Source organism: Macadamia integrifolia, unplaced genomic scaffold (assembly GCF_013358625.1).
Source record: "Macadamia integrifolia cultivar HAES 741 unplaced genomic scaffold, SCU_Mint_v3 scaffold2046, whole genome shotgun sequence".
NCBI classification, from domain to species: domain Eukaryota; kingdom Viridiplantae; phylum Streptophyta; class Magnoliopsida; order Proteales; family Proteaceae; genus Macadamia; species Macadamia integrifolia.
In genome coordinates this window covers 22,207-32,283 of record NW_024868477.1, presented here as the reverse complement: position 1 = coordinate 32,283, position 10,077 = coordinate 22,207, and the positions used below count along the sequence as shown (strand labels likewise).

Sequence of the window (10,077 nt, the reverse complement as noted above, 5' to 3'; positions counted from 1 at the left end):
TAAATCCGAGATATATTGGGTCATTTGAGATTTTGAAGTTAGTTGGAGCAGTAGCATATATGTTGGCATTGCCACCTTCCCTCATTAGTGTTCACAATGTCTTCCATGTATCCAGGCTGAAGCAGTACATTTATGATCCATCCTAAGTACTACCTATGGAACCGAAATACTTAGAGGTTGATATGACATATGAAGAACATCTGATTGAGATCTTAGATCGGAAGGTGAAAATCCTCCGCAACCACTCTATCACTTTTGTGAAGATTCAATGGGCCAACCACTCGATCGAAGAGGCATCTTGGGAGAAAGAGGATGATATTCAAACATTGTATCCTCATCTTTTCGGACAACTAGGTACAATAATTTCAGGGATGAAATTGTCAAATAGGGGGGGTAATGTGATACCCTACTTTCTAAACCTGGTCTAATTAACCGTATTGACTTGGTTTGATCATATAGAGGCTAAATCGGAGAGAACTGACACAGGCACCATATGGAATGTGGTAGCAAGGGTGAACTTGAACTTGGGTTGGCCTGACACGATCGAGCGGGTACCAAGTGTAATACGTGCACCCAAGCCTTACACTCGCACGTACCACAAGGCTATATACAAAAAGTAAATGTACGTATTAGTATTTGTGGGTGCCAACATAATCTAATATTACGTGGGAGTTTATTCCCATTGAAGCCCACCTGAGATACTCCACCTGAGATTTAGCCTACCTGAGATGTACCCACCTGAGATATACTCACTTGAAATTTAGCCCACTTGAGATAGCCCACCTGAGATTTAGAAGATATTTTGGGGGCCTAGGTATAAAAGGGGGAGACAGTAATTGTCTTTTCCCTCATTAATGTTAGTTGTTCGGTGGGAGAGTAAAGAAGAGAGAGAAAGAAGAAAAAAGGAAAAGAGGAAGAAGAAGAAAGAAGAAGAAGGAAAGTTGACCATAGAGCTTCACCGGAGCTAGGTCTTAGTATTTTGAGCCCAGATTTATGATCAGCTCAACGAGGTCTTCGATTTGAGATAGATATTGCACACATTCCAAGGATTCTTAGGAAAACTCCATTCTTAAACCCTCTTTTTGATTTTTGGGAAAGGACTCACTTGGATCTTGCTAATCCTACTTGGATAATCAAATATAAGATCTAATAGAAGGTGTGGATAACAATTTTGAAGGATTTGGAAGGAGTGTTGGTGAAGATCTAGAGTATTTGGAGGTTCTTGAGCAAAAGAAGTGAAATTTAGGGTTTCATTGGTGTTCTTGAGAAAGAGGTAAGAATTTTCATTTTTCTTTTGATTTGATCTTAAATTTAAGTTGAGGGTACATGATTGGACCTTAGACAAGTGATTTGAGTCATTGGATCGTCCCCAAACAAGTTCCCTAAGCTGAAGAAAAGTCGGGAATGATGTTGAAAATTTTTTTATTCAAAGACTGGGGGTATTTTTACCCCACCTATCTTCTGGTTTTAACCCACCTGAGTTTCCAGAACTCAGATTTTAGACTCTGAAGTAACTGGAGAGCTGAAACCTAGCCCATTGGTCTTTTGGTTTTAGCCCACCTTAGTTCCAGAACTCAGTTTTCAGGCTCTGGAGTAACAGACGGGCCGAAATCGACGAGCTACATAGCCCATCGGTCTTTGGCTCTGGCCCACTTGTCTTTCCAGAGTTGCTAGAATTGGTCCCAACTTGATGGGTGACACCCATTTATGATTCTAAACCCGATTTTAGTATTCAAACATGATGATTTTAACCCCAAAATAGTGAAATAATAAACCATTATGTTTATGATAGGTTACACTCAATATATGTATATCCACACATTGGATCTTTTTCATACCAGGTACAAGCACCGTGTACATATACAAGTGGGGAGTAGACTCTGAGTTAATTTCAGAATGTTATGCATCATTTAACATATGTTAGTCTAGCCATGTCATCATATCAGTTGTGTGTAGACTAGACATCACATATACCATATCATGCATTGTATGTGCATTTACAAAATATGCTATGCTTTGCTTTAAGATGAATATATTTTATGTTTTGATGTATGTGATGGAGGAATTTCATTTAGACATGATATGCATGCTAGATTTTAGATGCTGTAGACGGCTTAGAAACGAGTGCATGGTGGCACGTGGTATGGGACGTGGTGCTATTGTGTAATCGTACTATACTCATGTAGAGACATGTGGCTAGGATATGATTTACCCTTTACTACGACCCTTCTCAACAGGGGTTTACGTGTTGGGAGATCATTAGGGGGAAGCATCGGATTGCAATTGTTGAACTCCTGCAACGGTTAGAAGTACGAACAACTGATCACTAGGATAGTCGGTAACCTCGGTGATATATTCAAAGGGCCCATTGTACTACTTTTATTTCGGGTGGAGTCACCCATTTACTTTTTGTCAATTAAATTTATCGGGAGTCAACTTGCATTTTAAATTTTGATACCAACGGTGGGCCTTCTCCAACAACTCTATGGGCGTATTGCGAGATGGGATTTGCGGCTCGTACCTGGGGCATACGCGTACTGTGGTTATAAGTAACACAAAACCTATGACCTAGTAATGTTGTTAGGCTAATAGGGTTAACATGAATTGCATATAGGCACATTTGTGTGGTGAATGTTTGTGTGGTTTTCTTTGTGTGGTCTTTCTTTTCATGTACTGAGCTAGTAAGCTCATCCCACGTGCATAACTCTTTTTAGACGATTTTACAGGTTACCCGCCTGGTGATTAGGAGCCGGGCCCCACTGCGGAGTTTTCATCTGAGGATTGGTGGGTCCCTGATGAGTTTGAGCACGGTGCCGATTGCACGTGCGAGAATTATGCTTCGTGGCAGCTATGACTCCTAAATGATTCTTTTGATTCTTTTTTATTTACTCCTTTTTTGTACTTGGTGCTTAAATTGTTATATTTTTATATATATCATGCCTTCGGGCCCAAATGTATATAACATCTATAACTAAATTTAGGTATCAAGTATTTGGGAAACAATTATAGGTATTATTATAAACAGGTCTTCCGTTGAAAATACAGGTCTGATATTAGATTAGTAGATGTACACTATAGTGCAATTACTGCATTGTTGATCCTGGCAGGTTTGTGATTTAATCGGTGTTAACTCGGTCACCAGCATGGCTTTGTGCGAGCGAGGTGTGACATGTAAGACAACACATATGACTATGAGAAAAAAACACAAATATTGAACATTGATTCAAATATTGATGTTTTAAGTTTGATTTCTAATTAATGGATATTTTATCTTTTTTTCGATAAAAAAAATTGTTGATTGTTATTCTAGGCTAGCTTCAGGCCTCATATGCAACTTCAGCTCCTCAATCAAAGCTGTCAAGTCAGTGTAGGAAGACCCTCCACCTTCAATAGCTCTTCTCGCTATCTCTTTGAGCTCTATAGCTCGAGTCCTCATTCTCTTTGCTTCTTCTCCACCATCCATCAACTTCTCCACAGCCATCTCTATGTCTTCTCGTTTCAGTAGTGATGCCTTTTCCCCAACTCCTACGAACCCACACAATTCCTGGACCCCTACACTCTCTCCCACCCCTAGCACTTGGGTCACCAGCTTCTTATTGTAGAACTTCTCTGCAAATAAAGGCCAAGTGATCATGGGCACCCCTAAACTCACACTGTCAAACGTCAGATTCCATCCACAATGGGTCACGAACCCTCCCACTGCAAGATGGTCCAAGATCAAAACTTGAGGAGCCCAATCCCTTATTATTAGACCCTTCCCTTCAATCCTTTCTTCAAACTCTTCTGGCATCCACCTCTCCTGATGACCCTTCTCATCCTCAGACCTCACAACCAAAATGAATGGGTGTCCAGAAGTTTTGAGGGCCTTTGCAATCTCTAGTAGTTGAGAAGTCGTGAATTGGGTTATACTTTTGAAACACACATAGAGAACCGAGTTTGGTTTCTTCTTGTCCAGCCAACTGAGGCACTTGTGTTCATCAATGGGAGCACTATTTCCCCTTTGAGCCATGTCCGCCATGTCTCTGTTCCTTAGTGACACAGGGCATATTTGCCATGCCTTACTTCCTATGACCTTCCTATAGTGATTTGGGTTAACCATTTTGAAGAATGACCCATTTTGACATATTTTGGTGGTGACTCGAGCTAGGGTTTTAGGGCGAGTTTCCTCGTCGTTGTTTGGGTGTAATCTCTCTTCTACAAAGTAAAACTTCTTCTTCTTCGTTCGAGGACGTATCACATCACATCAATGTGTGAACCTTGTCTGTCTTTGTTTATTTTCGTATTTGTTAGTGTTTGCTATAACAATCTACATAAGCTAACCTCAACTTGTAAAAGCTATTAACCAAGCAGAGTTTGTAGCTTTTTTACTTTTGATTCTCTAATTCATTCAAACAGATCACTAAAATCACGACTATGGATTTTCAAGTTGTCAGGAAGCTGCGACTTTGAGAGCTCTATTTGATCAAGAAGCCTGGGCACGATGAATGTATTGATAGAAAACATATACGGAACGATTCATGAAGATCGATAAGCATGCACGACAAACACTATAAAATATATGTTTTAGGCATACCTGAATCCATGGTTGAAGAATAAGAACTCCTCAATGTCTTCTTGTATGCTCCTTGTATAACACGATCAATGTTGGTCTGGTCTACCCTCTTTCCCTTATGCTTTTGATTGTTAGCTTCACTTAATGGGTCAGTGATAACTATATATAGGGGTGAGGGTAGGGACCAACCCTGCAATAAAATTAGGGTTTCCTCCCCATTAAGGAAACAATACCTTAGGTCCACACATAGAAATAAATATTTCATACTATTAAGGTGTGCTAATAGAATCCAATATCTCCATAGAGATCACTTACCAATAATATTGGATTCTTTCTGCTTACTCCATCTTTAGTCAACACCACTAAACCGGTTTTGGAAACAAATCTTTGACTATGATAGCCCACCTAATAAGAAATCTTACAATCTCCCACTTGGGTAGCATATGTCACAAGTTTTTTATTTTAAAATTTATTTAAAACGACTTTCCGGTTTAGATAAACTGAATGTGGCCACAAACAAAACAGTGTCGAATGGAGTGCACCTTAAACCAAATGCCTTGGTCCAAATGAGAATTACAAACACCCAACCGTATTGATCATCACATCTAAAGCGATATGAGACCACACACGTCAAAGTGCTCATAACATCACCGACTTGGGCTGAACAGTATGAAAGTGTGGTATGGAAATAACATGCAATAGTGATCATCATGTCTATTTCCAAATTGGTCCTGGCTCGAAAACCAAATGAGCCTTATGAGACAGATACCGAAAGTCTCATTAACTATAAGCGTCTCCCAAACGCTTAAGCTTTAATCAAAGAAGCTCATTGGGACTGGATCCGGATGTCCCACAACACTAGCACTAGACCTCAATCAAACGAGGCTTTACTAGTGACTGGATGTATGTGTATTGACTGGAACCTCAGATACCGAATGAGATAAATACACCACATATAACCTCAATTTTCTGTAGGAGGCAAATAGATAAGTGTATACACATAAACAAATGGCCATAAAAAAATGCAAATATATATATTCTTGAGAACAATAATAATGCAATAAAACTGAAAGTTAAATGCAAACATATTGAGCAAAACTCTCACTAATAAAATGCATCAAAAGAACTAACAAGTCCCATATTAGTGACATGCTCTTGAAAAACTTTTGGAGTCTAGCCCTTAGTAAGAGGATCTGCAATCATGTTTTCTGTAGCAATCTGCTCCATTGTAATCTGTGACTCTTGAACTTTCTCTCTGACCAAAAAATACTTAATGTCAATGTGTTTAGAGCCTGAAGTACTTTTACTGTTATGAGAGAAACGTACCGCAGCGGAGTTGTCACAGAACATCCTCAATGGTTTAGATATAGAGTCAACAATCTGTAGCCCTGAGATAAAATTCCTTAACCATAAAGCTTGAATAGTGGCTTCATAACACGCCACATACTCAGCTTGCGTAGTAGAAAATGCAGTGAGTGTCTGCTTGTCACTCTTCCAAGATATAGCCCCATCTGCCATCACAAAAACATATCCAGAAGTAGACTTGAGGTCATCTAGGCATCCAGTAAAATCTGCGTCATTATAACCAACTACATCAAGAGAATCGGTTCTTCTATAAGTAAGCATAAAATCCTTAGTGCCCTGTAAATATCTCATGACTTTCTTAGCAGCTACCCAATGCGCTTCACCAGGGTTGCTTAAATATCTCCCAAGTACACTAACAACATAGGCAATGTCTGGCCGTGTACAAACTTGAGCATACATCAAACTACCAACAACAGATGCATAAGGTATGTTCTTCATCTGATTGCACTCCAATTCTGTCTGTGGACATTGAGACTTGCCAAATTTGTCCCCTTTTACAACTGGAGCCTTACTAGGGGAACATGCTAACATATTAAACCTTTTTAATATCCTCTCAATGTAACCTTTCTGAGACAAACCAAGAACGTCACAAGACCTATCACGATGAATCTCAATGCCTAAAACATAAGAGGTCTCACCAAGATCCTTCATATCAAAGTGATTTGATAATAATCATTTTGTCTCATGCAAAAGATCAACATTATTGCTGGCAAGAAGAATATCATCAACATAAAGCACAAGGAAAATGAACTTACTCCCACTGATCTTCAGATAAATACACTGGTCCACAAGATTTTCTTTGAAACCATAAAAAGTGATAACTTCATCGAACTTAAGATACCACTGTCTAGATGCTTGTTTCAAACCATAAATAGATTTCTTAAGTTTGCACACAAGGTGCTCTGTATCAGCTTGCCTGGAGCCAAGGGGTTGTTGCATGTAAACATCATCTTCAAGATCTCCATTTAGGAAAACTGTTTTGACATCCATCTGATGAAGTTCCAAATCAAAATGTGCAACTAAAGCCATGATGATTCTGAAAGAATCTTTTGTCGAGACTGGTGAGAATGTTTCCTTGTAATCTATGCCCTCTCTCTGGCTGAATCCTTTTGCTACAAGTCTGGCCTTGTAACGCTCAATTTCACCTTTAGAGTTCCGTTTGGTCTTGAAAATCCATTTACAACCAATCGGTCTGCATCCTTTTGGTAATTCAACCAAATTCCAAACATCATTAACATACATAGAATTCAATTCATCTTGCATGGCAAACATCCACATTGATGAATTGGGATCATTGGCAGCCTGGTCAAAACTGATTGGATCTGAATCCAACGTAATATCAAACTCATGTTCTTGTAAATAAACAACATAGTCATCAGATATGGCAGGCCTACGAGTTCTCTCTGATTTCCTCAAGGGAACATCAGCAACAATATGGTCCTGAATCTCATCAACAACAGGGGGTGCAGGCTCAACCACTATAGGTTGCACAGGTTCGTGAGTGGGGACATTCTCTTGTTCAATGTGAGGTTGTAATACAGTAGACGGCAATGTCACATGCATAGGTACAAGAACACGTTCCTCCTCAAAAACAAAGTTACGTGGTTGAGCAGACTGAAAATCTAAATCATCCTCAAAGAAAACTGCCCGATTTGATTCCACTACTCTAGTGGAATGTGTAGGATAATAGAATCTATATCCTCTTGATCTTTCAGAATAACCGATAAAATGACCACTAATGGTCCTTGGATCAAGCTTCCTCATCTGAGGATTGTAAGGTCTCACCTCTGCAGCACATCCCCATATATGAAAATGAGATAAATTTGACTTCTTACCAGTCCACAATTCATAGGGAGTTCTGGGAACAGACTTGCTAGGCACTTTATTCAAAATATATACTGCTGTTTTCAAAGCATCACCCCATAAGAAATCAGGTAAAGTTGAATTACTTATCATGCTTCTCACCATATCCATAAGGGTACGGTTTCTCCTTTCAGCCACCCCATTCTGCTCAGGTGAACCAGGCATAGTGTACTGAGCGTCAATACTACATTCTTGTAAGAATCTGGCAAATGGTCCAGGGTTACGTCCAGTTTCATCATATCTACCATAAAACTCTCCACCTTGATCAGATCTCACACTTTTTATCTTCTTTTCCTTTTTAAGTTCTACCTCTGCTTTAAAAACTTTGAAAGCATCTAAGGATTCAGATTTTTCTTGAATAAGGTAAATAAAACCAAAACGGGAAAAATCATCTATGAAAGTAATAAAATATCTGTATCCACCCATGGTAGTAGGAGTGAATGGACCACAAATATCAGTATGAATCAGCTCCAATGCTTCATCCTTCCTGATTGCACCTTTCTTTTTAGCTCTAGTGTGTTTCCCCTTAATGCAATCAATACAAATCCTAAAATCTGAAAAATTCAATTGAGGAAGTGTACCATCCTTACTCAATCGTTCTATCCTCTGTTTAGAAATATGTCCTAAACATTTATGCCACAACATAGAAGAATTTTCATCCAATCTAGCACGTTTAGGATTTGTAACCACATAATTTATAATAGAAGAACTGTTGGCATATTTGGAAGAACTAATATCCAAATCAAATTTATAAAGACCATCATATAACAAGGCAGATCCAACCATAAGAGAACCAGAATAGAGAGTAAGTTTTCCATTGCCAATATTAAAAGTGTAACCACAACTGTCAAGTTTAGATACCGAAACAAGTTTTCGTCTAAACGATGGTATATAAACCACATCATTCAAATTCAAAACAAAACCAGTGGATAAAAGTAATCTAACTACTCCTATAAATTCAACTTTGGTCTTCGCTCCATTTCCCATGTAAATCATCATCTCTCCCTCACTTGGTTTCCTCCTGCTTCTTAATTCCTGCAAACAATTAATGATGTGAATAGTTGCTCCAGTATTAATTCACCCCGAATCAGGGGAAACATCTACAATATTGGATTCAAGACACACTAGAGCTAAAGATGTATTTTTCTTTTTAAGCCATTTCTTATAGCCATAGCAATCTGTCTTTATATGTCCATCCTTTTTGCAGAAGAAACACTTTTCCTTAAAAGCCTTAGTCTTTGGTTTCAGATTCTGATCGGTTTTCTGTTCTATTTTTCCTGATTTTTCTTGCTTGTTGCCTTTCCAATTTTTCTTGAATTTCTTCTTACCCCCATTATTGGAAACAAAATAAGCAGAGTTAAATTTTTCCTTCTTCTTTCTTTCCTCTTCCTGTACCAATATGGAAGTCATGTCCTCAAGATTCCACTCCAATTTTTGTGCATTATAGGAGGTCTTAAGAGTATCAAACGATGATGGAAGTGATTGCATAATTTTCCACACAAGGAAAGAATCAGATATCTTCACTTCCATCTCGCCCAATGTGGCAGCATAATTGGTCATTTTCATAATGTGATCACGTACTCCACTTGTGCCATCATATCGAGTGGATGAGAACCACTCTAAATATGTTCCCTTCTCAGCCTTATCAAATTTGGTAAACTTTGTATTAACGGCTGCAAGAAAATCCTTAGCATTTTTTTTCGAAGGCACACTTTTCTTAATGGTCTTGTCCATAGTATGCTTCATAACAATCAGGCACAATCTGTTGGACTCCTCCCACTTTTCATAAAGTGCTTTTGCAGTAGCATCACTCTCAGTTGTGGGCTCGGGGGGTTTATCAGTTCTCAGGGCATAATCGAGTCTCATGATTGCAAGAGACACAGTAAGAGAGTCTATCCACTCCTCAAAATTGGAACCATTCAGGACTTTGATGGAAGATAATTGGGAAGTCATAGCTGGCAATAATAAGTACCAAAATTTTACCAAAACATACAATATGCAATAACCAAAAACATATCAACATCCCAATAATATAATGAAAACTGACTAATTAGGGCTTATTAATCAGATTTATCCCAATACCAATTTTAACAATTGTATGAAAAACATAAATTGGGAAAAGATTCAGCATCATTGGGGTCACACCTGTGGTGGCAAGATCGCCTAACATGCAGTGAAATCTTTCACATGTAAGGCGAGACACCAAAAAACAACACCATATTGTAGATTCCGTCACCTGTGGTGGCAAGACAAGAACCTCCAAAATAGTGAAGCTCAAAACGTCACCCTCACACCAT

The 10,077-nt window shown here is 38.7% G+C and overlaps 1 pseudogene; it reads right to left on the bottom strand.

Annotated features, from left to right (window-relative positions):
- Positions 1-3,301: 3,301 nt before the first annotated feature.
- LOC122065512 lies at positions 3,302-9,733 on the bottom strand (annotated as a pseudogene).
- Positions 9,734-10,077: the final 344 nt, after the last annotated feature.